Raw genomic sequence first — 25694 nt, 5'->3', positions numbered from 1 at the left:
TTTTCAGAGGAGATTTTTCATTCCCTTCCCCTGAGGCTGAGAGCATATGACTTGCCCAAGATTACCCACTTGGTTTCATGGTTGATCTGGGAATCAAACCCTGGTGTCCAGAGTCATAGTCCAATACTCAAACTACTATGCCTTGCTGACTCCAGCTTATATCTACATAAGTCACTTTTTTGTTATTGCAGAGGTCACAATTCTCTACTAACCTATGACCAAAATTCCTCCCCAACAAAAATTCTTCACACAGGGGGAAAAATCTTTTTTATCTGCAGTGACTTAGGACTTTTTCATATGGGGAAAATTGGAAGGTTAAACTGGTCACAAAGCAGGGTCAGCCAGGGCATTAGGGACAATTTTGCAGTTACTTTTCAGATGGATGCTGTGCGTAAACTGGTCAGACTCCAGACAGAAAGTGAGGTGAATCAGGAAATAAGCATTTTCACAAAACTACCATATTTGCATTTCCATTTCATTTCCGAATTTGCTCTCTTCATGTAATAGCAGCTGTCTGAAATCCAATTCTCCCTGTTCCCAGATTTCCCAGTGTTCCTTACTGTGCCAAGGAGAAGGAGAAAGCCTTTTTAAAAAGACACACACACACCTCTTTCCCTCGTGTGGCCAGTCTCTTCCTCCTACAGCAGGGAAAAGTTGGTGAGACAAGGCATAGGGAGATGACGTTTTGGAATTCCTCCTGTAGAGGAGGGAGAAATGGAGGACATGTCCTGGAAAAGGAGGGCATCTGGGAGTGTCAGCCCTCACTGGAATCAGGCAGGTTTATGGAGCAGCCACCTCCTCTCTCTCTCTCTCTCTCTCTCTCTCTCTCGTGTGTGTGTGTGTGTGTGTGTGTGTGTATGTGTGGCTTTATGGGAGTTTGCAAAGGGAAACCTCAGCCTGCCTTCCTCTGCAATAGCTTCTGGGGCAAAGAGGATTTTCTTCGCTGTTTCCCTTCCCTCTCTGGAGCATGTGTGTGTATGCACTTGTGAAAATGACATTTAGAGCATGCGCAAAAAAGTTATTTCCAAGCTAGCAATGGTTACTTGTCCTCATCTTTTTGAAACCCAAATTCACTGTGGACACACTTTCTTGCCTAAATAATGGGCTTTTAACCCTTGCTGTGCTCTGTGTATGATAAGCATTAGCGAATTGGCTTGCTTTTCTGGGATGCCAACACGTAAATAATTTTCGGGATGGAAGCACATAGCCCCCCATGTGATAAAGTCCTTAGTGAAGAGCAGCATTCATTGGAGAAACATGGCTATGTTCCTATCAGCAGAATCAGATCAATGACATCATGTGGGGCCTCCTATAGCTAAAAGGTGAACATGAGGTTCAGCAGGGGCACACATCAGTTATGCATGCAGATGTCTTATGCTACAATCTGGTTCATAATGTTATATTGCAGATATACAGATCCACACCATTTCTATAATCCTGTTAGTGAGTTAGTGCGGTTTAACTATGACATACATCATAATGTTTATGGTTGCTTTGTATATTGGAATTCTGTTCCCACAATGCAAACCCCCCCCCCAAACAGAAAATGCTATAAAGATGCAGAAGTTCACATGTAGTTATGTAGTTGTTTGGGGGGGGGAATGGTATTTTACATCCAGGAAATAGCATTTTATGCACAGAAAATAATACTTCTGATCAGAATTGTTATTTTGTGTGCAGAATTTTTTGTTTTCTATACAGAATATGTGCAAATTTTTGCATAGAATAAGTACCAAACTGAAGATACTTATCAGTCCAGTATTCTCCTCATTATGGATTCTCACCACTTAAGAAATATATTTTTGAACATTTTTTTCATTATTTTTTAAAAAATATTCTTTCCATCTCTACTTAACATGAATAGTCACTGAAAAAGAATTGGATCTGAAAAACAACAAGAACTAATGCAATGTGGAATGCTTCTGCTATTTATGTTTCAGCCAAGACATTCTATTTTTCTTCTCCTTCCCCAGTTTTATGTTTATTCTCCACCAAGCAGCCACTGAGAATATTCAATCTTCATGGCATTGTTTTGGAATCTCTCCTCCCTTTTTCTTCTTAGTTTTATTATATATGACCAAACATTGGCATTTCCTCAAGCCTACAGAAATCTCCACTCTTTTGTTTGGGTAATGCTGTTTTTACACAGAACTGTGAAAACAGAAGGAAAAAGTAATGTCCTGCTACAAAATATTGTATTTGTGTCTGCCTGTTGGGCTGCTATCAAACTTTCCTTTCTCATGTAGAGGACTGTGCAGAGAAAGCTGAGAAGAGAGCAAGGGAATGAATGGCCACCAGCTGGCTAGAGATTGAGAAAACAAGTCACTTGCTGCTGGTTGGCTTGAAAACAAAGGAACAGGCAAAAGTCAGTATATCTGTGTGGAGCAAATGAGCTTGATTCAGGGATGCCTCAGAGGCAAGACAAACACTAGCTCAGTTTGCCCTTGAAGAAAGAAACTGTTCTGAAACACTACAAGTTTAAGTAATTAAGGTACTTTTGAGAATAAATTTCTCCTCCTTCTTTTTATCTATGTTACTCTCCCTCTGTTCTTTTTTTCCAGTTACACTGTTCCCTTTCCCCACCTACATGATCATCACTGTTTTCACAGTCTATCACATGCTGTGGTTACTGTCATGTTGTCCTTGGCCTCCTCCAATGCATCTAGCATTGCAGACAGTGAGACACTTAAAATTCACCCTTAGAACCCTTATATTTGCTGTGTTCACATTCCCTTGGTAACTTTGCCTAACCCTTTACTTCAGATGGCTAATCTCAATTTCTAAAAGATCAACTGATATGTTAAATTACTGCAGTTCTAAAAGTTGGGGACTGAAGAAAGATTTCATTTGGGGGATGACCTTTCTATAGGGGTGAGGTTGCTTGCTCCTATGAGACAAGAAGCTACTATGATGGCAGCAACGCTGCTAATAGGATCATCCATGTCAGATTTGCTTTTTCTGGAGAGCCAGACAAAATGTGCCAAGCAGCTATTGGACAGAAGCAGTAGGGTGTGTAACACTAGTGAAGCAGCTCTCAGAGACAAAAGCAGTGGCATCATAGCTAATACGTATTAGTACCGAGCAGAAGGAAACATGGTAAACCCCCTTTAAATGTATTTTACCATGAATACTCTATGAAGTGACAATCCAAAATGAAACAAGGGATAGTGAGAAAAGATGAGAATTCCATTTAGGCAGGCAATCAATGAAGTAACAGGCACAGAGAAGATGGAGGAGGAGGAGGAGGAGGAGGAGGAGGAGGAGGAGGAGGAGAAAGGAAAAGGAAGATGAGTGGTGGCAGTGATGACAAAGGGGAAAGAGGAGGAAGAGAAAGGAGGAAGAGGTGGTGGGGAAGAAGAGGAAGAGGAAGGAAAAGGGGGAAGAAGAGCAGAGACTGGGTGAAGAGTAGTAGTAGTAGGAGGATAGAAAAGGGAGGGGAATAGCAGAGACAGGGTGAACAGGAGGAGGAAAGAAAAGGGGGGGGGAAGGAGGAAGAGCCATGGCAGGAGCGATGGGAGAAGAGGAAGAAGAAGAAGAAGAAGAAGCCCCTTGTCACCCACCACAGTGAGAGTGGCGATAATGGCTTTGGAGGGGGCAGGGGCAAAGTGCCAATGTCCTGAATGGTGTCATGTCCATGCCACCATTGAGTACTATGGGAGGACCTGAAATAGATCCCTGAAGCTATCAAGGGCCGATTGTATTTGGAGTGAGTGAGTTAAAGTGGACAGGTATGGGACATTTTGAGTCAGGAAATTATACAGTATTTCATTTAGGACATGAAAGTCTAAGAAGAAATTGTATTTATAGTGAGGAGAGATGTAGCAAAAGCAGGCAAAGGATATCTTGCAAAGTCTGACTGAATAATATCAATATGACTTCAGGCAAAACTCATCAATATAACCAAGATCTAAGTTTATGGCCCAACTACAGAGGTAGAAGAAGAAGAAATTGAAAGATTTTGTGCTGGATTCCAGGAACAAATTGGTCACACACCCAAACAAGGCTTGTTGTTAATCATAGATGATTGGAATGTAAAAGCAAAAAACAGAGTAGAATCAAAGGCTGTAGGAAAATTTGGCCTAGGTTCAAGAAATGAAACAGACAATCAACTGACTGAATTTTGAGAGGCCAACAGTAATGTTCATTGCAAGCACATTCTTCAAGCAACCAAAGAGATGACTTTGGCGGGTTATAGACCACCGATTTGAGGCGGTCTGCTGCCGCCGCTGTTTGCTCCGTAAGGGAGCCGTCGCAGCCACACCGCGCGGCTCCCTTGCGGAGCAAAAAAGAAGCTCCAAAATGGAGCTTCTTCTTGCGGTGCCCTAATGACGTCGCGAGGCGCCAGGGGCACATTTGCGACGTCATTAGTGCCGTGACACGTTCGGACGCACAGCGTCCGATACGTAAAGATGGCGGCGCCCGTATGAACAGGGCGCCGCCATCTTGTACGTATTCTATACGTACTAGGGTTAGGGGTGTGTGGAAGCACTGCCCCTTCCTAACCCTAGTACGTATAGAATACGTACTAAATGGCGGTCTGTAACCTGCCAAAATTGTCTCTAAAAGATTTTTCAACTGAACTGTTGGTCCTCCATCTTCATCCTCTCTTAACTTTCTTTGGAAAGATGGTGAGATACATATTTCTTTTTACCTGAACTATTCACTAGCTAGATTAGGGTATAGGTTTTATGTATATATAGATTAAAGCCATTAGTAAACTTTTGTTTTAAACTACAAGCTACATGTTTGTTGTTTGTTGAGTCATCCTCAGACACATTTCTGCTATTCTGCAGATTTAAAACTAGCCACTAACAGGCTTGGCTTTGATATTTTTGACATTTAAATATTTTTGTTTCCTTGACAAAGGCTGAAGCCTTAGGAAACTTAAATTACCCTACATTTATACCTGGTTATCACTTGATGGCCAACATAGAAACCAAATAGAATATATAATTGGATGCAGAAGATGGAGAAGCTCCATTCTCTCTGCAAAAACAAGACCAGGAGCAGATTGTGGCATAGAACATGAACTGCTAATATCAACAATTAGAGTAAAACTGAAGAAGAACACTAAAACCCTCATTTGATGTATTGAAAGTTTAATGTGTGTAGAACTTTAATTAAAAAAAATAAAAGAAGAAGAAGATATGGTCCACAAGAAAAGGCTATATATCTTGGTACGGTAGAAGGCAGAAGGCAAAGAGGAAGATGCTATTACAGATGGATACACTCAATCAAGGAAGCCTGAGTCTGCAAGACCTGTGCCACTGATGTTAAGGTGTAGGTCTCTCATTCATAGAGTCACCATAAATCCAAGTTGATGTGACTGCAGTTAACCATAAACACACCTCCATACCACCTGTACCAGCACCCTTGGTGTCCTCTGCCTGGAATTTTTTTGTGGTTCAGTCTCCAGTCTTGTAGTTCTCCAAACTCCAGGATTATACTGAGTGCATGGTTGTTGTCATTTTGACTAGAAAAAATAAGAATGGAATTTACTAGAATTAGAACATGCAATGTTACAATGTGGAAAACATTGTGAACAATTTTTGTACACATTTTTAAACCAACAGCTTATCTGTATACACTATAACACACAGTACTGAAATCTATGAATCTATGAATAATGGTCAATATTCATGGACAATGGCCAAACCACTACATAATGATGATGATAGTAAAACTGGCATTATCAGTATGGTCAGGTGTTTGTATTTTACCAGGATGAGCCATAGATCAACTTTCTTTAGTTGATTTTGTGATGTATAAAAAGAAGTTATGCTGTTTTGTTTGGTGGAGAGAAAGGATTGAACTGAAACAAGATATTTTCTCATTGCTTAATAAGGTTTCTTGTGTATCAGCCCCCTGCCTTTTACCAGAAGCTGAGCTGGCAGACACATTGCCATTTTAATATGGTGAAAAAAGCTATCAAGGCTCTGATATCTGCTGTGTAAATGAATAAACCCAGACCAATTTAGGCAAGCACGGTTAAGTGTTGCAAAACCTCTATTACACAATTCCCCGATAAAGGAGCACATTTGCCAACCACAAGAGCTTTCTGCTTAAGAGGATGCTTCTGTAATTTTCTCTGTCCATTGTGTATGTCTGTGTGTTCATGCCTTCAAGTCGCATGTCACCTAACTAAACTGCCACTTTCCTGCTTTGTCTCAGGAACCCTCCTATTAACTCCCCTCTTCACTGTCACTGAGCACAGCAGGTGGTAATTTTCCATTGGAAATGAGCAGCCATTGGACTAAGTATTAGTAGTTTACTTAGCTGCCATACACAACACTTCTAGGGGATATGTATACTGGAGGCTCTCTCTCATTTGTCCTTGTTTATCTGGACAGTGCCATTCATGGCTGCACAGACACTGTATGTAATGGTCTAACATTGTTTGTATAATTGCTTGGCACTCTGTAATATATTTGGATCTCGGAGTCAATAAATGCTTTTAGCTTGACAGTCAAGAAGGCATGTAAAGTCAGTTCCTCCCTGCCATGGCTTTTCTTTTCTTTTTCATTTATATCCATGTCTGCACATGCCAACATGGAGTCAATAAATCTCATTTGGGCTGGTGAGGATGAGAGAAGTAGAGCTCACAGATGGCTGGTAAACACCAAAGGTACCAATGGGGCAGCACACTGATTTATCAAGTGTCTATTTGAAAGCAAAATCCCATTCAGCTGAAGTAAATAAAATGCCAGTGTCTTGTTGGCTGAGGTTCAATACCTAGGTCAACTCTAAAGAATCTGACTCTCATTTAAAACAAATAAAATAAAAATCTCCCACTTGTTCTGTGCAGCAAAAACACAGGAGAAGCAGAGCACTTGAAATATTTAACTGACCAGCATCTCACTTCTTTTAAGGGTATTCAGTAAATGTGTGTCTTCAAGGTTATTCTAAAAGAAGCCAGTGTCTAACAAGAATCTTCATGCTAACTAAAAAGTGAGCAGTCTTCGGATTAAATGTAGATGTAGAAATATAGAAATAATCAAATTATCTGTGGTAGATTGCATTCTGTATTTTAATAAGGAAAAAAAAGATGAGTTAGACCCTGTACAGATGGGCCCTTTGCGGCATGTCCACGACGTGCTAGGGTTGCCTCAGGGCGGCGCGTGCACATGCCCCACAAACCTAGCACGTTGTGCACGTGCTGCTGTTATGCAGCGCCTTACAGACGGCGCATGTAATGATGACATCACAGCTGCACCGCCTCCAAATGGCACTGCGCAGCTGTGACATAACCGCACTGTCTCTGGCACTTTGCGGCACCACAAAAAGGAGCTGCTTTTTGGAGCTCCTTTTCTGCTGCGCAGCAGTGCCGCACAATTTGTATGCTGCGGTGCTCCTGCACAGCAAAGAGAGGCGCCTCCCTGGCGCCTCTTTCTGGTGGTTTGTACCCTGCCTAAAATGATTTTTAAAAACCCAAGGTTATAAAAAGGTAAGGTGTACTAAAGATGTTCCAGAAGGATTATGAAGGAAGAAAAAGGTTGAGAATGTTCAAATTAATTCTTTCTTGCCTTTCATTATGAGGACTTTTTCACACAGGGAAAACTGGAAGGGTTCACTGATGCCAATGCAGAGTCATCCAGGGCATTAGGGAAAATTCAGCAGTTGCTTTTCACATAACGCTGCACACAAACAAGACAGACTCCAGACAAAAAGTGAGCTGAATCAGGAAATAAGCAAATTTGCAAAACTACTGTATTTGCATTTCCACTTCATTAGCGAATTCACTCTCTTCACGTAATGGCAGCCATCTCAAAACCAAGTATCCATATGCCTCCTGATGGGTTCAAGGTGCAGATGACTAGTTGTGCATATGAGCAATCAATTCACAGGTGGTTCACAAAAAAAAAAAAAAAACAAATCTATGGGCAGCATTTCACTTCCCCTGTGTCTGCATTGGCACATCGTTTGCATGTCAGTGTGATAGTTCACATTTTCTGAGCTGAACCAGAGCAAACTGAGAGTTATTCTGCTCCAGTGTTTTCCTCCCATGTTGATCACGTACATTGTTTAAACAGGTAAGTATCAAAATGGGCCAAAACTGGATTTCTTCACTTGTGTGGACATCTCCCTCCCCAATGTGTTCAGTGCTAGAAATATGCCCTCATTTTGTCCTCCCCATAGCTACATCCCTTCCTGATTCTCACATGCTTAATGCATTTCTGGATTGGTGTAGAGTCATACTTTGAATTTGCTGCTTCTTCAAATTTTACAATTCACATTTTAGCTCAAAAGATGCACCAAACTTTATACAAAATAAACATTTACTGCAAAATTCACACAGAAATGCACAGCTAATAACTGAATATTTAAAGATAATATGCATAAACATTTTGTGCAGATTTTTTTAAAAAATAAGGTTAATGTAGAAGCAGGATAGACTAGATTTGGGAATGCACATATGTGGTCGTGAGATTACATCCATATTTCTCTGTGTATTTTCCCCCAAAATATGTATATTTTGTAGATTTTTCCAAATGTATTGAGTTAAACATATTTGTGCATATTTTAAAATCTATACATATTTACTTTTGCACATTTTGTAAATTTTATTTATTTATTTGATTTGTATGCCTCCTTTCTCCCAGAAGATATCCAAAGTGGCTCAGAGATAAAAAACATTTAAAAAACATTACCATAAATTTTATAGCAGTCAAAATAATCTAAAAACAGTACATAAATGTCCATGTGACTTTGTATGCACTTTTCCTCTGGAATGAAAATGTATGGGTTTCTGAGGCAAGAAACATTCCATTCTCTTGGTAGTCTTGGGAGGGATGAAATGTATATTTCTGAATGGAAATGTGAAATCAATTTTTTTCCAGCTTTTATGAACTGGAGCGAAAAACGTTCTCACCAATCCATCTCCGGTGTCTTTTAGGTCCAGTCCTGTGTTGCCTTAAAACTGGTTAAATGTAAAGGCCTATTCAGAATACTTGCACAATCCTGCTTTTGGTTGCTATTTCTATTTCTATCAAGGAGGTGGTAAGCGTCTGAATAGTTAGTTAGTTGCAATTTAGAAGTTTATTATTCTCCAAGAAAGAAAGTGTTAAATCCTGAAGTTATGGATGACTAAGGGTATCTTTATTTTCATTCTAGCACTGGTTTGGCCCAAGTTTACAGAAAGATTTGACATTTCTACAGATGTACTCCATACCAAAATGAAGAAGATTCACAAATCCCATAACTGTTTGGGAAAGTTACTTTTGTGAAATACAACTCCCCAAATCTTTTAGCCAATATTTTTTCCCATTCTGTACACATGATTAAGTATCTGTCATTTCTTGTTGCCCAACTCTCTTATTTTGTATTTTGCCTTAGGGCAATGAAGGTGAATATACTTACCAAAACACCATCAGACAGCAATTTAATAACTAGAAGAAATACGTCTCTTGAAGTACAACTGTGATAATCCCTTTCTCCTTTCTCTTCACCCTTAAAAGTAGTGGAGATGTGGGGGTTGTTTTTGGACTTTAAATCAACACTCATACCATATGGCCTCCTGGGAACTGTTATCCAAAAAGTAACTTTTCCAAACTGTGACCTTCAAAGGAAAACAAACAGGAGGAGAACCTTGCATTTTCCACTTTTAGTATCTTGGAAACAGCTGGTTTTGATTCCCAGTGTTTCAGCATCAAAACTGCAAGGACACTTATGGTTCAAGTGTGGTAGAAGAACCATTGCTCGCTTCTCTTTTATCTGTTGAACAAAACAAACCTGAGAGATACTTTGGCCTGAGGGCAGAAGGCTGCCTAGGAACCTGAACAGGGAGATACTGCTCATTCAACCAGTGTGAGAGGTTTCCCATTTGCTTGTTTGTTTTTCTTAAGCCCTTTACCCTGCTCAAAGAGTGGCATTGTATCTTCCTTAGATGAAAATCCTGCACGACAACAGCTTGATCTATATGCACCAGAATATCCTGTTTACTTGAAGGTGGGCCAATATATTTTGACAAGGAAAGAGAGGTGAAAAAAAATCCAGAGAAGAAACAATTTTGTGGCTTCATCTCTGCATGATTAGAAGGATTAAGACAGATTTATGTTTGTTTGATTTACTACAAAATAGTTTACAGTAAAGTAACCATTTGCTTTATAGTGATTTTCTCACTGGATTTCAGCCAAGTAGTACTGGCTGGTGCTCAATATGAAATGAAAACATGATGATGATTATGATGATGGTGGTAGTGGTGGTGGTGCTGATGCTGATGATGATGAGTTCCACAGCTTGGATAAGGTCCTTTTTGGACTAAAATTCTGAGTCCCCTTATCATGTTTGCTTGGGGATTTTGGGGAACTGTGAGCTGAAAAGTGACTTTTCCAAATTATTCCAAGTTACTTCTAAGAAAATTGGCTGATAATATTGTAAAAGCTGATCAATATGTAAATGGAAATGGGATCAACAGTGATTCTGTCAATGTGACCAGCTTTTGCTAGAACTGTGGCAGAGAATATATATGAATATACAGTAGCTGATATCACATATCTAGCTGTGGGGCATCTAGCCTCACATAGACAAAAGAATTACCTTAGGCTAAATCAGGTTGTTGGTCCAGATATGAATGCATCTACATTGTTGAAAGAATGCAGTTTAACATGGCATTAACTGGCATGGTTCTACCCAGAGAAATCTGGGCTATGTTGTTTTGTGAGGCACCTGCCTCTGTGGCAGAAAAGACTAAAGACCTTGTAAAACTAAAAATCCCATGATTCCATACAATGGAGGTACAGCTCTTAAGGTAGTAACAAATGCATTATTTCTACAGTGTAGAGGCACCCTATAGCAACCTCTCCTATTGTGGTGTCCTCAAGATATTTTACTTTTCAACTCCATCAGTCTCTACCAGTGTGGCCAATTATTAGGAATGCTGTGGTCCTGATAGCAGTCACAAATTTCTGAAGAGCACTGTGTTGGCAAAGGCTTTCTAACATTGAGTGGAAGCAGCTGTCCAGGATTTCAAGTGGGGTGCCACTTGATGATTCTGGGGATCTTCTCATATTGAGCTATGTCACATCAGATTTAGGAGCTTCTGAATAATGAAACTGAGATCTCAGGATAAAAGCAATACAGTGAAAGCCTTCGACTTCACAATACAGTGTCAGTTTATCAGCAGCAGTTTTTAATGGAAATTAAAAATGGAATTCCCAATGGAAAAACATGAATATGTCAATCTAAACCTGCTAGCTGACAATGTCTGAGAACCTACATCAAGCAGGCTGAGCATAATGTTCTACCTGTGCAAACCCATCTCTCCCCTACCCCTTCACAAGCAGCTGTCAAACCCTATGAGTGTCCCCTATTGCTAGTTCTTACTAGTGAGGTTGGGAAAGAGGTGTAGTCAGTTCAAATGATGAAGCAGCTGGTCTGAACAAAAAAGGAGAAGTTAATCTTGACTCATAGTTATCCTGTAAATGAGACATCTCCAAGAGCCCCTATTCTCTACTGCTCTGCTCAGATCCTGCAGGTTCAGACCTGTGACATCCCTGAGCAGGGATGTAGCCAGGATTTTAGGAAGGGGGGGTCCAGACTAAGTGCCACCATTATAATGGGGCTTGGGTGCGGCGGCACAGCAGCACACACCATTCATTTTTCTAATGGAAGGGGGGGTCCGAACCCCAAGACCCCCCCCCCCTTGGCTACGTCTCTGCCCTGAGTCTAACCATCTGCAAGTGATCTTCCCCTCTTTCTACTGCCCTCTACCTTCCCCAATATTATTGTTTTCTCTAATGAGTCATGCCTTCTCATGATGTGACCAAAGTACAATAGCCTTAGTTTTGTCCTCTTGGCTTCCAAGGAGAGTTCAGGCTAGATCTGTTCTAGGACCTTTTTGTTTGTCTTTTGGCTATCCATGGTATCCTCAGCACTCATTGCCAGTACCAGATCTCAAATGAGTTAATTTTCCCTCTATCCACTTTCTTCACTGTCCAGCTCTCACATCTGCATGTGGTGATGGGGAATCCCTTGGCTTGGGCAATTCTGACTTTAGTGCTCAGTTGTATATCTTTACTCTTTAGAATCTTGTCTAGTTCTTCCATTCCTACCCTTCCCATTCCTAGTTTTCTTCTGATTTCTTGACCTCAGTCTCCATTCTGATCATTGTTTGACCTTAAGTACAGGAACTCTTTAACAATTTTGATTTCATCATTGTCTAGGTTGAATGTATGTACTTTTTCCATGGTCATTATTTTTGTCTTTTTTATGTTCAGCAACAACCCTGCATTTGCACTTTCTTCTTTGACTTTCCTGAGTAATTGTTCCAAGTCTGATGTTTTGATGTTAGTAGTATGGTGTTATCTGCATGTCTTAGATTATTAATGTTCCTTCCTCCTCTCTTCACTCATCCTTCTGAGTTTAAACCTTCTCCTCATATAATATTTTCTGCATACCATTAACCCATGTATGCCTGAACAAATAGAGTGTTAGAATGCAGCTTTGCCTGACACCTTTGCCAATTTGGAACCATTTTGTTTCTCCATATTCTGTTCTGACTGTAGCCCCTTGTTTTAAGCAGAGATTTCTCATCAGGACTATCAAATATAGTGGCACTCCCATTTATTTAAAAACAATCCATAACTTTTCATGATCTGTACAGTCAAAGGCTCTGCTGTAATCTATAAAGCAGATGCTGGTTTTCTTTTGGAATTCCTTAGTGAGCTCCTTTATCATCATATGTTCGCGATATTCCTAGTGCCTCTTCCTTCGCTAAACCCCTTTGCACCTCTGGGATTTCTCTTTCCATATGTGATTGAAGTCTATGCTGCAGAATTTTGAGCATAATTTTGCTTGCCTGGGATATTAATGTTGTGGTCCTTGCTTCAGTCTTTTGTGTCCCTTTTTTGTATATTGGGGTTTATGTTCATTGTCTCCAATCTGTTAGCCATTGTTTTGTTTTCCATATTTGTTGTTAACACTATTTTAGTTAACATTAGAGTTGCTTCTGTCTATGTGCATTGTATCAGTTCAATTGGAATATCTTCTGTGCCTGGTGATTTATTCTTCCCAATTTCTCTGACTGCCATTTTCACCTTGTTTTCTATAATCTGGGGTTCATCTTCGTATTCCTCTTCATTCCATGTGTCACTCATTTTTTTAATCTCTTTTATATAGCTCTCCTGTACATTGCTTCCATCGTCTTTTTATTTTGTCTTGATTGTGTAGTATGTTCCTCTTCTAATCATAGAGCATAAGCATATGTAAGCCATATTTATGCATGTGTATATGACTAACAGGATGGTGCCTAATGTTTCTCATAGATTTGTTTGTTGGCTGGTGTTTCTATTTTTGGATTAGCCACATGTGTGTTGACAGTCAATCAGTAATCACACAGTAAAAGGTTAATATCACAATATTCTATAACAACTGGGATCTGGCTTTGATGATTACAGGCAGTTGACATGGAGAATGAGAGCAATGCAAATGTATAGAAGTGCTCTTTCTTCTTCTTCTTCTTTAAATAGTGAGGGAAATACCCCCCTCCCCAAAAAAACCATTATCCCCAATGTTGGTTGTGATGTTCAACCCATACTCAAGAAAAGTCCAATCTTACATTGTATTGTTGCAGCCAAACAGAGAAGAATTGTGATAAACAATGATGTAGAACAGCAAGAGTATTTTAATATAGCTTCCCCATGAGAAATTTTCCTGCCCTCGATTTAAATATAAATAAATAAAATAATGCATTGTTTAGTTCTGTGGTAGCCTACCAGAGTTCAGAGTTACATGCTCCCATCCAATTTCTCTTTAGCTAAAGTGGCAGCTATACTTGCCCTTTGACTGTAAGATCCATGGTTTAGTCTCTGAGCAAATAATCACTTCAGTTAAACTAATGCCTGCAACACAGTCTGTGGGACTCACTCTTATCAACTTAGAAAGACTGATTGACCTATGAATAGTGTCAAGCTGGAAAGAGAGAATCAGCAAAATGAGCCACTAGTACTTTGTTGTGACACTTACTTGAAAACAAAGTGACAGTGTGTTAAAATGTCTGTGTATACTCTGGAAGAGGCATATAGCTTGAGAAACAAGATGATGAAATGAAAGTTAATAAGACAGCAAAGTCTATTAGGGATGAGTCATCTTCATTCGTAAGTTGTGCATGAACTAGGAATGGAGCTGTGGAACTGACCCCATTCTCAACATCACATGCCTGAATCAACACCACTCTGACGCACTTACATTTAGTGGGGTTATCTGTGTCAGGAGGTGCATCGACAACTTTCATACAATGATGGGTGTTATGGGTCATACAATACAGGTGGCATTGTTAAGTCATTGTGATCTCAGACATAGATAGATCTCAGACAAAGCTGGAAGGAAGACAAGCATAACCAAAGCCTGTTCATGGTTGCATCTGTGAAAGAATATGGTTGTAACAAGAAAGAAGGAGGCAGTATGAGAAAGACAGAAGTGTGTTTATTAGTTATTATGAAGAATAGAGCCTGCCTGAAGTTTGAAATTGTTTATAGATTAATTAGGCAATTTTAATAATAGCCAATCTGACAATGTAAGTCACTGGCTCTGTAGCTTCTTAATAAAGGTTTTCTGAGTTTCAACTACTTAAGCCTGTATTCTGAACTAGGTATCCATCTGTAAAGGAATCTCTTTGCAACTTTGGCCCTGAGCAGATGGGCTGGCCTGGCTACGAACCCAGCGTGGTTCCCAGGCTACCACAGGTGTGGGCAGGTGTTTACACATCTGCCCATCCCTGTGCCATGGACCCACTACCAATGAAGACCCCTTACCTCTCTCCTTCATTGCTACTAGTGAGAAGACCCATATTGCCATGTCTGATATGGAAATGGGGTGCCTGGCTGCACACACATGACCAGGTGCCCTGTTTCTACATCAGATGGGGTGATGGGAGTCTTTTCACTAATGGCAACAGCAGAGGGGGGTAAGGGGTACACAAGGCCATTTGATCTGCTGGGGTTTACCATGGAAGTTCTTCAAAATGGTTGGTGGAAGTGACAAATGGCTGATCATTTTGATCTGCACTAATGCCCCTTTGACCCAGGATATGTTTGGATCCACCAGATCTGCATCTAGTCTGCCAGATCCCAGCCTGGGCTAATAGCCTGCAAAGTCCAAATAGGATGATGTTTTAGCTTGTGCACACTGCCCCTTTAATGCCCAATTGTTTGGACATCCAGATTATGTGAATCTTTTACAGAAACTCATTTAGATATCAAGTGTTCTGTTTAGGCATGTGACAGAAAAGCATATTTGGCGGTGTGAGCTTGTGTGTGATAATAAAATTATGTCATAATTTTCCATCCTCAGTGAACTCAGATGCTGCTATTTGACTTTTAATGAGTTGTGGACATGGGTGCATAAATATTACTCTTCTGGAATTTCTTAGTTTCCCACTGACATTCTTGTTGATTCTATGGGATTTGTTGTTGTTTTTGTTTATTTCCCTTCCTAATATACATTTTGTACACATTTTCTAATAAACATGATTTTTCATTGTTTAGCATCTTTGATTCATGCACACTTTTAAATCGTGTATGCAGATTAGTGCACATTTCCCCCCATGTATTGCATGCCTAGCAAATGTATGGTTTTGTGAGACAAGATTTATCCTGTTCAGTTGAAAGTCTCAGAAGTGTTTCCATGTTGAAAAGCAAACCCAACAATTTCCTCCCTGTCCTTTGTTGTGTGCCATGCTATTGGTTGCTCACAGTTTAAACTACACTGGCAAAAAAGGGAAAGTGAAAAAAGGAAAAAGAATGAGATTACTGGGCAAAGTCTTTGGGACTGGTATCATTTAATAGGAATCTTTCTGTGTTCCATTTATATTATTTTATCTTGTCTGTTTCACTAATTCATTAGGGAGAATTCTGTTGCTAACAGAGAAGGGGGAAAGTGGTGAGGGATGTGAATCACTGAGTAAAAACCTTATTAACAGCAATTCATCGAATTTAATTATTGCTGGAATGCTGCCACCAATTACTTTTTGGCATGCTGGCTTAAATTGCATTTTATACCACTAGTTGCCATGCACTCACGTCATCAGAATATTACTGAGTAACCATTTGAAGAGTTCAGCCTGATTTGATCAGAATTAACAACAAAGAAAGGGAGGCAGAAAGGTTGAAACATATTATGGATGGGTTTTTTTGGTGTCTTTTTCGGGCTATGTGGCCATGTTCTAGAAGAGTTTATTCCTGATGTTTTGCCAGCATCTGTGGCTGGCATCTTCAGAGCCATTCTCATGATAAGATTTAAATTGCCTGATGTCTGTAATGTTCTACTATGTTCTCTCTCCACAATGGCTGCTTCTTTATAGCAAAGCAGAAAGTAAGACTGGTGTTTGACAAAGATACCGTGAAAAAAGTGTTTGGATGGGGGAAGGCAAGAAATATGTGATTAGCCATAAAACACATTACTTTAAATAACAGCCTGATTCAAAGGTCTGTTAAGCTTAAGTGAAAGAAAGAATGCAAACTATTTTAGACCCCTTTTACAGAGATTCTTTTGCTGTGGGAGAAGGTGCAATGTGTGTTCTTCCACCTTCCAATTGCTAGAGCAGATCAGCCCTACTGAAGAAAACAAAGGAGAAACAAAGAAGCTGATAGTTCTAGGGGTTTCCCCCCTCTTTCTGACAAGGAGTGGCTCTTACTAAGAGGTAGTATGTGATGTCAACTTTAATCACCACAAAAGAGATGGAGCACTTCTGATCCGCAGAAGCATATCCCAACTAGTAGGGACATCCACTGCCAAGGGACTAGTAGGAATACAAATGGTTTAAGAAGTCATGCATATCTGGGCAGCTTTTGGCCATGTCAGGTAAGAACCTACACTTTTGATCAACCAATATTTTGAAAAGACACCCTTGGATTTCAGCATACAGAGCATCTGGAGTGTGTCCAGACAAGGATGACCAAAACGTTGAAAGATCTGGAAACCATGCCCTATGAGGAGCAGCTTAGGGAGCTGGGTACATCTAGCCTGGGAAAGAGAACATTGACATGAGAGTCATGTTTAAATATTTGAAGGTATATCATATTGAGGAGAGAACAAGCTTGTTTTCTGCTGCTCCAGGGAATAGGACCCAAAGCAATGGATTCAAGCTACAGGAAAAGAAATTCCAGTTAAATATTAGGAAGTACTTTCTAATGGTAAGAGCTGTTTGATAGTGGAACACACTGTCTTGGAGAGTATTTGAGTCTCCTTCTTTGAAGGTTTTCAAACAGAGGTTGGATGGCCTTCTCTCTGGAGTGCTTTGTGTATTCCTGCATGGCAGAGGGGTTGGACTGGATAGCACTTGTGGTCTCTTCCAGGTGAATGATTCTATAATTCTATGATCACTAGCCAGCATGGCCACTAGCTCTGCTACTATGCAACAGGAAAAACAAAACAAAACAAATTTCAAAGAATGAGAAAAGGAGAAAACATTGGCTTTTGCTTGGGGATAGGGCTGTCATATTCCATATCTTAAAATCTGGGCACCTAATGTGTATATTATGAAAATATTATAATTATACAAACCACTCTAATTTACATTCTAATTATGCAGTTTCAGCATATTAATGGTTGCATTTTTCTTCCACTATGTTTAACCTTCATGCCATTTTAAAAGTTAGAACTCATCTGACAGAAACAGTACAGATCAATGTTTAAAACACTGGACTTAGAATAGAGAGCTCCAGATCCCTAAAATTTTCTTGAAAGTTTCTTCTGAGGGAGTTCCCATTACCATACTATGAGGCTAGTCCTAGAGAACACAATGAATTTTGCTTCTGAGTAGACCTATTTCGGATTATGGTGTGTTTATTCATTTGCTCATTTTGGAGGCAGGCAGACAGTGTGAAAAGCCAGGTGACAGGCCAGATCCTGAAACATCCCCCCCCCCCCCACCATTCTTGTCTCTACCCTTTCTCCTTAAGATTTATGTATTTTCAGGATCCTCCCCCCATCTTTAGTCCCTGAATGCCTCGCATTCACCGCACTCCCCATCCCTAGCTGTTATTCCTCTTCCAAAATCCAAACCACCATCCCATAAATTAAGCGATTTGAACTGGAGGCAACACAATATATTGACTTATACAGTATTTGCAGACAAGTGGAAATTTCAAACTCACACCTCTTTGTTCTAATTCTTCTTTATCTTCTTTTCCGTCTTCCCGTTGTGTTTCAGCCAAGCTCCACCCAAAACCTAACTTGCTTTTCTTTCTTTTTTAACTTCTTCTCTCTCTCTCTCCCTCTCTCTTTTTGAGGCATGAAGAGAGTCCAACAGGAGAGGGGGAGAGAAGGCAAAAGACACCTTCAGCCTCACTGCTATCTCTATCCCCTCCCTGGCTCCCCTTTCCTCTCCCAGCCATCCCCTATACTATCAAAGGGATTCTGGTGTTAATAGGGCTATCTTCACCTGACTTTTCTTTTCATTGTGTTGCTCTCGGCAGAGAAGAAGAAATGGGGAGGGGAGTTTCAGTGAAGACTGAGATCTCTGAAAAATTGAAGAAAGCAGGAATTTGGGATTTGTACCTACAGATATGACCAGCCGGCATGTCTTCCCGCCAATCTGGGATTTTCTTGGTTTCTCAGCACATATGGCAAGCTTACTTAAGTATTAACCATCTTGTAATGTATGGCAATTTATTTGTCAAGTTGTCTCAATGTGCTGAAGCACCTTTCCCCAATCTAATGATTAAAAAACGTTAAGTATTCAGTGTCCTGAATGCAGACACTGCTGACATAGGAGTTTATTGCATGCAAAAATAAAGCGACTTACCCCTGCCGCGATAAAGTCACTTACAGGATGCAATTGGGACTTATTGCATGAAAAATGCTGCCAATGCCACCAGGTGACTGCATCCTGGCTGCATCTAGGCTCCCGGCGGCACTCAACCAGCTGATCCACAAACATGGGAAACTCCCGTTTTTGAAAACTGTGGGCTAAGAGTGGTTGGGAGCTGGGATGCAGCCAGGATGCCACCGCCTGGCGGCATCAGCAACACTTTTCGTTCCTAATTGCATCTTGTAAGTGACTGTATCATGGCAGGGATAAGTCACATTATTTTTGCATGCCACAAACTCCTATGGTCCACTGTGCTAATTCAATATAAGGAAGTGTCCTAGTGTGAGTAATGCACAAGGCACCTGTTATTTCAAATAGACATTTGACATGTAATAAGTAGAAATCAAGATCCTTTTTGTACTGTAAATCATTCCCTTCCATCTTGTCAGAAAGGCCTGATGGGCTGATAAATGCCAGCATACAGTGATTTTGAGTGACAACCAGAGCTGGCTGAATAAGGGAATAAAATGTGAATATGTCTGTTTAAAAAATCCCACTGCTTCCCAACTTAATTGGACAAATCATTCTAAATGAATAATTCCAGAAGTACTTGTAAAGTTCCTAAATTTTATTCTAATTCTTAAAAAAGGACTTCAGATATCTTGGTACCACACAATAGGTAGATGGCAGGTTATGAAAACAAAGATTTATACAATACCTAACTTCAAAGGTTTATGTACTACCAATTTTATTTTGTCTTCAGTGTGCAGGGGAGTCCACAATGAACATTTCTTTTTTTAAAAAATCGAACAGCAAAAACATTGGTAAAAAAATTCATCTTCATTCTTCATATGATTGGGAAGGTGTGCCCTATGGGGTTTCATGGGCCACCAATTCCTCTGGCAAAATGCTTGCAAAGACTCAGACGTCACAAGCAAGAGTAACCACAAATTTCAACCAAAAATGACTTAACTAAAAATAGGCCAGTTGTCCATCCTTGGGTTCTTAAGTAGATCAAAGAGCATCATCCTTGCACAAGAAGAGGTCATCACAAAATTAGTAAATTGGTGTTTAAATTGCAATGCCTTAATAATTATAATTATCACATCTGTTTCATTCCAGCCAACAAGTTCTTAATGCTCTTTGAATTTCCTTCTTCCTCCCTGTGGGCAAGCTGGCTTGATGTTTAATTCTCCCTTGCCAATATCCTGATGCTGGTTAGACCACTGTGTCCCTTTCAGAGGCAAAGTGTCACCAAGGCTGTTGTCACAATGCAGAAATAAAGCAGTTTGACACCACTGTAACTATGATGACTCTATCCCATGGAGTCCTGATATTTGTAATTTGGTGAGAGAGCTCTGGTGCCTCACCAAACTACAAATTCCAAGATTCCACAGGATGGAACCATGGGAGTTTAAATGGTGTCAAACCGCTTCATTTGTGAAGTGTGGATACAAAGTAGTTTATCACTTTAAAAAATCCCAACTTTGCAAATCGGCCAGCTGGATGCGGTTTATAGCTGGGTTTTAGGCGGGATGCAGTCGGGCGGCTGCATTGGTAGCATTTTCCCTGTGATAATACCCAACTGCATCCTGTAAATGACTGCAAAATGCAAGGGGCAAGACGGGGCAATAAACTCCAAAGTCAGTCCCATCCCAAAGGTTATTAGAGTTTATTTGAATTCTAAGCCATCCATGTACCTGGGCTTTGCCAAAAACAAGACTGCTCTTCTGCCTTGTTATACAGTGGCCCCTTGTTATACGCTGGGGTTTGGTTCCAAGATCTCCCATGTATAACAAAATCTGTGGATGCTCAAGTCTCATTAAATATAATGACATAGCAAAATGGAGTCCCTTATAAAAAAAATAGAAAATCAAGGTTTCATATTTGAAATTTATACTTTTTTGGAACATTTTCAAACTGTGGATGCTTGAATCCGTGTTTAAAAAATCAGTGTATAAGAAGGGTTCACTGTATCTCCCCCCCCCCCTTCTTTAATAATAGAGTTGTTGCTTCGCCTTTGCAACTGGATGAACTCCACACCTACCCATTAAATAAGGGGAGGAAAGTGTGTTGATTCCAGGTTCCACTACACCTACAGCATATGAGAGAAACTGCCTGTCTACATTAAGATTTTAGGACAAGTTCAGCAGTAAAAAACAACTTTGAAATGATTGCAATTCAGGATGTTCTGTATGTTTTGATAATATGTCATTTGTTTGCTTAAGGCAAAGCTGGACAAAGTCTAGAGATTCAGGGGGCAGTTTTTTCCCCTGTAGTTCCAGAATACTTTGGGGGCTTCGTCCCCACAAATGAACTCTGGAAGTGAAGTAAGGGGAAAACCAGCATTTCAGTATTTAGGGGTGACCAGATTTTCTGATAAAACAAGGTGTAGAAGCACAACTTGCTCTAGAGTAGAATCCCTAGTCCTGGAAACTTCCAGGAGCAGTCATTCTCCTATATGAACAGTTTTGACAGCTATCCTTCATGTGCTTCAAGGGAAATTTTATTATCACCATTTCAACCCAAAGACTTAGGATTCATATCCAAGCTATTAGAGATCCCAAGTGTTTGGTAGATGGTTGCAATTAAACCATAAATGTTGCAGACTTCCTGTTCCTCTACATTTCTGTTACCCTAAGGCAGTGGTCTCCCACATCTGGTCCTCCTGATGTTTGGGGAAGTTGCTCCCAGAAGTCCTGACTGTTATCCAAGATGGCTGTTTCTTCAGGGAGTTGAAGTCCAAAACACCTGTAGGACTAAACTTTAGGGATCACTGCTTTAAGGGATAGGGAGCTTTGTTATGCTGAAAGGTGAATCATTGGGTAGATATGTCAGATGAAGTAAAGAGTGTTTTGGGATCAGGGACTACATGAACAACTTACAAATGTTGGCTTGGCTGGAAGAATAAGACCAGCTATTTTTGATTTTGCAATGAAATTATTCAGCTCATTCCCTAGCCAATGTGATGAGAACAGGGGAAGAGGAAGCTTACCCATCAGTAGATGAAAGAGATGGTCTCCCATGGTGACTATTATAATGAGGAAGATTAAAAACTCAAGGAAAGGAAGGGGGGAATACATTAACACAGGTGTTTATGACTCTTACCTAGAATATGAAGGAAATTATAGGTAATCTAGCAATTAGAGGTCATTTTCTGAATATATTTCTCTGGCCACTTTAGGCTACTACACTATTGGCAATAAATTAAGCCCTGGGGCTCCACAGGCACCTGAAACACCTCAGAGTTTAGGCATATTATGCCAGAGAGCACACCATGCCCTTGGTGTATAAATAAATCAGAGCAAGGAAACAGGGTGAGAATGAAAGCTGTACACTCTGTCTCATTTATGTATTTCTTTTTCTAGCCTGGCAACTTTAACTGTTAACCTTTCAAGGTATGAACTTTCATCTTTTGTATTCAAAAAGGATAACTATCTTCTAACATTACTACATTGTTATAAAGGAATTGCTGTTCCTGCTTTGGGGAAGGGGACTCTCATCCCTTTAACAAGGTGTGAGATCTCTCCTTGCATTTGGCAGTACCCAGGCAATGGGCAATGTAGACAATAAGGAATCCCATAAAGGCTACCAATGTGAGATTTGGTTGGTACAGGCCAGGGGTGGATTTCACACCATCTTGTTGCTGCTGCTGCTAGCAGTAGTAATAGTAATAATATCTATTTATTTATATTCCAGCTTTCCACCAATCTTGAGACTCAAGGTGGTTTACAAAAATGAAGAGAAATGTAAAAAGCAAAGACATAAATTAAAATAAATAAATAAAAGGGTTTTTTTTGTGTGTGTGAAAATGCAGTTAAGCATTCCATAGAACTGAAAAGGCAAAATATAAAAATCAACAAAATTGTACACTGTTAAATACAAATCAGATGCCAGAATTTAAGAAGTTGGAATACGACAGCCCTACGTATGGCTTTCCATATTTTACAGCAAAAGTTGTCCATTCCAGCCCCGCTCCTCACAACCAGAAAGTAACCAGTATGCTTGATAGGCCCCTTTATGAACATTTGTTTTAAGATACAAATCCAAACCCATAGTATAATAACTCTTCTTTTAATCAAATATAGTCTTGCCTTTCTAAAGTGATGGATGTCCCTGCTTTTGTCAGTAAAGTTCTCTAAAGGAATCATAATGTTTGTCAGTTTTAACCTCCAGCCAGGTTGGCAATGGTGCTGAAAATCACAGGTTTTTAGATCAGGGAACTATTTAATCATCTAGACCTAGGAGTTTAGGGCACAGCAAAATAAAGTGACTTGCCACTCCCAAATTCAAGCCAAATTTGGGCTGTCCCCTGGTTTTATCGCTTTTGCCCCCGAAACTGCCACCCAGGTACAGCCCGGCTCCAATACTGGTCCCTGAACATGCTTCTAAGGACAATACTGAACTAGACAACTAGGGTGAGCAAGTCCAGAGGTGGAGGGGGGCCATTTTTCAGCTGCGTACTCCCTCCCTGCAGGCTCTAGTGGCATACCTAATATGGCTGAAAGTGATGCCAGTTTTCTTCTTTATTTTGGTTTTGGGCTATTTGAGTGGAATTTGGGGGTAAACCTGTTTGGCTGCAGTTTCAACCCATTTTGAGCATATTTGTGGGTGGAAAAAACCTGAAAAATATATTTCTTTAAATATTTTTTGTTGTGGGGACTTGAGGGGTCTTTGGGGGCTTTCAAAGGGGGCTTTTCAAAGCCAAACTAAAAGACAGACAAATGAGGTGCAGTCATGCTGGCCACATGGCCATGTTGTCTTTGACAACACTGGCTCTTTGGCCTAGTAATGGAGATGAGCACCACCCCCTACAGTCAGTTACAACTAGACCTTCATGTCAAGGGGAAACGTTTCCCTTTCCCTTTACCAATAACAATATAAAATGTTAAAAACATAATTAAAAATTTTAATGTCAATTTTTCAAGGCATTTCAATAGAAATGTACAGCACCCACTTATTTAAAGCCCTGTCCATAAGAGTCAGTCACTTGCCAAAATAAATATGTCTTTCCTTGCCAGCAGAAGGGACAGCAATAAGGATACTTTCCTAGTTTTTCTTGGAAGGTATTTCCATTGTCTGGGAGTAACCTCTGAGGAGGCCAACTGCACAAAACCACCTCTAAAGGTGGCAGAACCATGAGAAGAGTGTTTCTCTTTTGACATGTAATGTGAAAACAACTGCTACAGTTCCAACACCCGGAAGCAAAATTCCTGTGAGCATATTCGACACAAGAGAAAAATGAAATATGTCCATTGCCTCGGGATCCCTTGTGGTGTGGGAAACGACACAGAAATATTTTTAAAGTAATAATAAATAAACCCATGCTGGTCTGGCGAGCAACTGGGTTCACTGAAATCTGCCTCTGGAGCTTTTCACAACTCAGAGATAAACACTATTCCTTCCTAATGCTTGCATGTAAAGGTACAATTGACCTTCCATACCCATGGATTCTGCATCCACAGATTCGACCATCCATGGCTTGAAAATGCCCCACCCCCCAAAAAAATCCCAAAAGCAAACCTTGATTTTGCCGTTTCATAAAATGGCAATTTTACAATCCCATTATATATAATGAGACGCCAGCACTCACAGATTTTTGGTATCCTTGGGATGGTGATGGTACTGGAACCAAATCCCAGCAGATACCAAAGGGTGACTGTAATGTTAAAAAGCCCAGTGGCCTGGTGAAAAAATACCCAAATCATAATCCTTTCAAAAATATTAGCAGTTAATCCAATTCACCTGAAAGTCATTGAATGATGTACCTCTATGTCTGAACTGCTTTGCTATACCATTGATTAATTTTTCTGCCTTTAGTATTCACTATGCTTTATGTTATTTCAATGCAGCATTGTCTCCTCTCTTAGGATCTAGCAACAGAATTGACATTAGCTCTTTATACCAGAAAATCTAATTGAGATTGAATCTGATCTCTTTTTAATTGAACCAAGTGTAGCATGATTGCTGGTTTGGAGTAAACTTGTTATTTTTCCCCAAATTAAATATAATTGTTTTTCATGTTAAATATAATTTAGTTCAGCAAATAATGCTAATGTAATTGCTTTTCAAAAGAGATCAAACCCTGACAATAGACACAAATACTTTCCTCCCGCTCAGCATCCCACAAATAGGAATTAGGGAACCCCCATAAGAAAGTGCAAACGGACAAAGAAATCATGGGTTGTTGACAGACTTATGCGTTATATGCATTTTAATTGCACTGGCACTTTAATTCCTGTGTAATTGCTCCTTAATTGCTGAGATTTTCATACATTTAAAAAGCACTTAAAAACCACATTGTGTTCCATGAGACAATCTGAGGCATTTGCGGTAGTCATTTTAAAGAGATCATGTAAAGAACAATTTCACAGCCTCTATTATACTAAAGAGTTTAAAAAATTACACTTGACTAATTTCATCTCAGTTATGCATAGAAATTATTATAGAGAGCTTTTTTCTTTCTTTCTCTTCAAGCTGCTGGGCCACAGGGGCTAAAATTCTGGAAACTCTTTCAAGTGAATAAAAATAGCCGCTGGAAAGAGTGACATGTGGAGTACAGCACTAGAGTTTTCAAAATGAAGTCATTTGAGCCATTTTTGCAAGTTTGGAGACACTTGCAGTGAGTACTGGGAACAAAGATGAATGGAGCAAACTATTTTTAGTTCATATCCTGTTGGCATATAAAGCCTTTCAACTCCTTTTCTACATTAACACGTCATTTATTTATTTATTTAACTCATCCTTCACATAAAATTGCATTTAAATGTTCCTTTAAATTCACATTATAAAGCATCATCGTGTTTTGGAAGAACAAGAAGAAAATGAAGGCGAGAAACACAACAAAATCTAGATGGAAAAATATTTGATTCTTAAACAAAATTTACAAAGGTCAGATATCCTTAAGTGGAAGCAATAGCAGATACCTTTTCTGTTCCATTTCTAG

This window comes from Sceloporus undulatus, chromosome 4 (assembly GCF_019175285.1).
Source record: "Sceloporus undulatus isolate JIND9_A2432 ecotype Alabama chromosome 4, SceUnd_v1.1, whole genome shotgun sequence".
Lineage (NCBI taxonomy): Eukaryota > Metazoa > Chordata > Lepidosauria > Squamata > Phrynosomatidae > Sceloporus > Sceloporus undulatus.
This window is presented reverse-complemented; position numbering follows the sequence as displayed.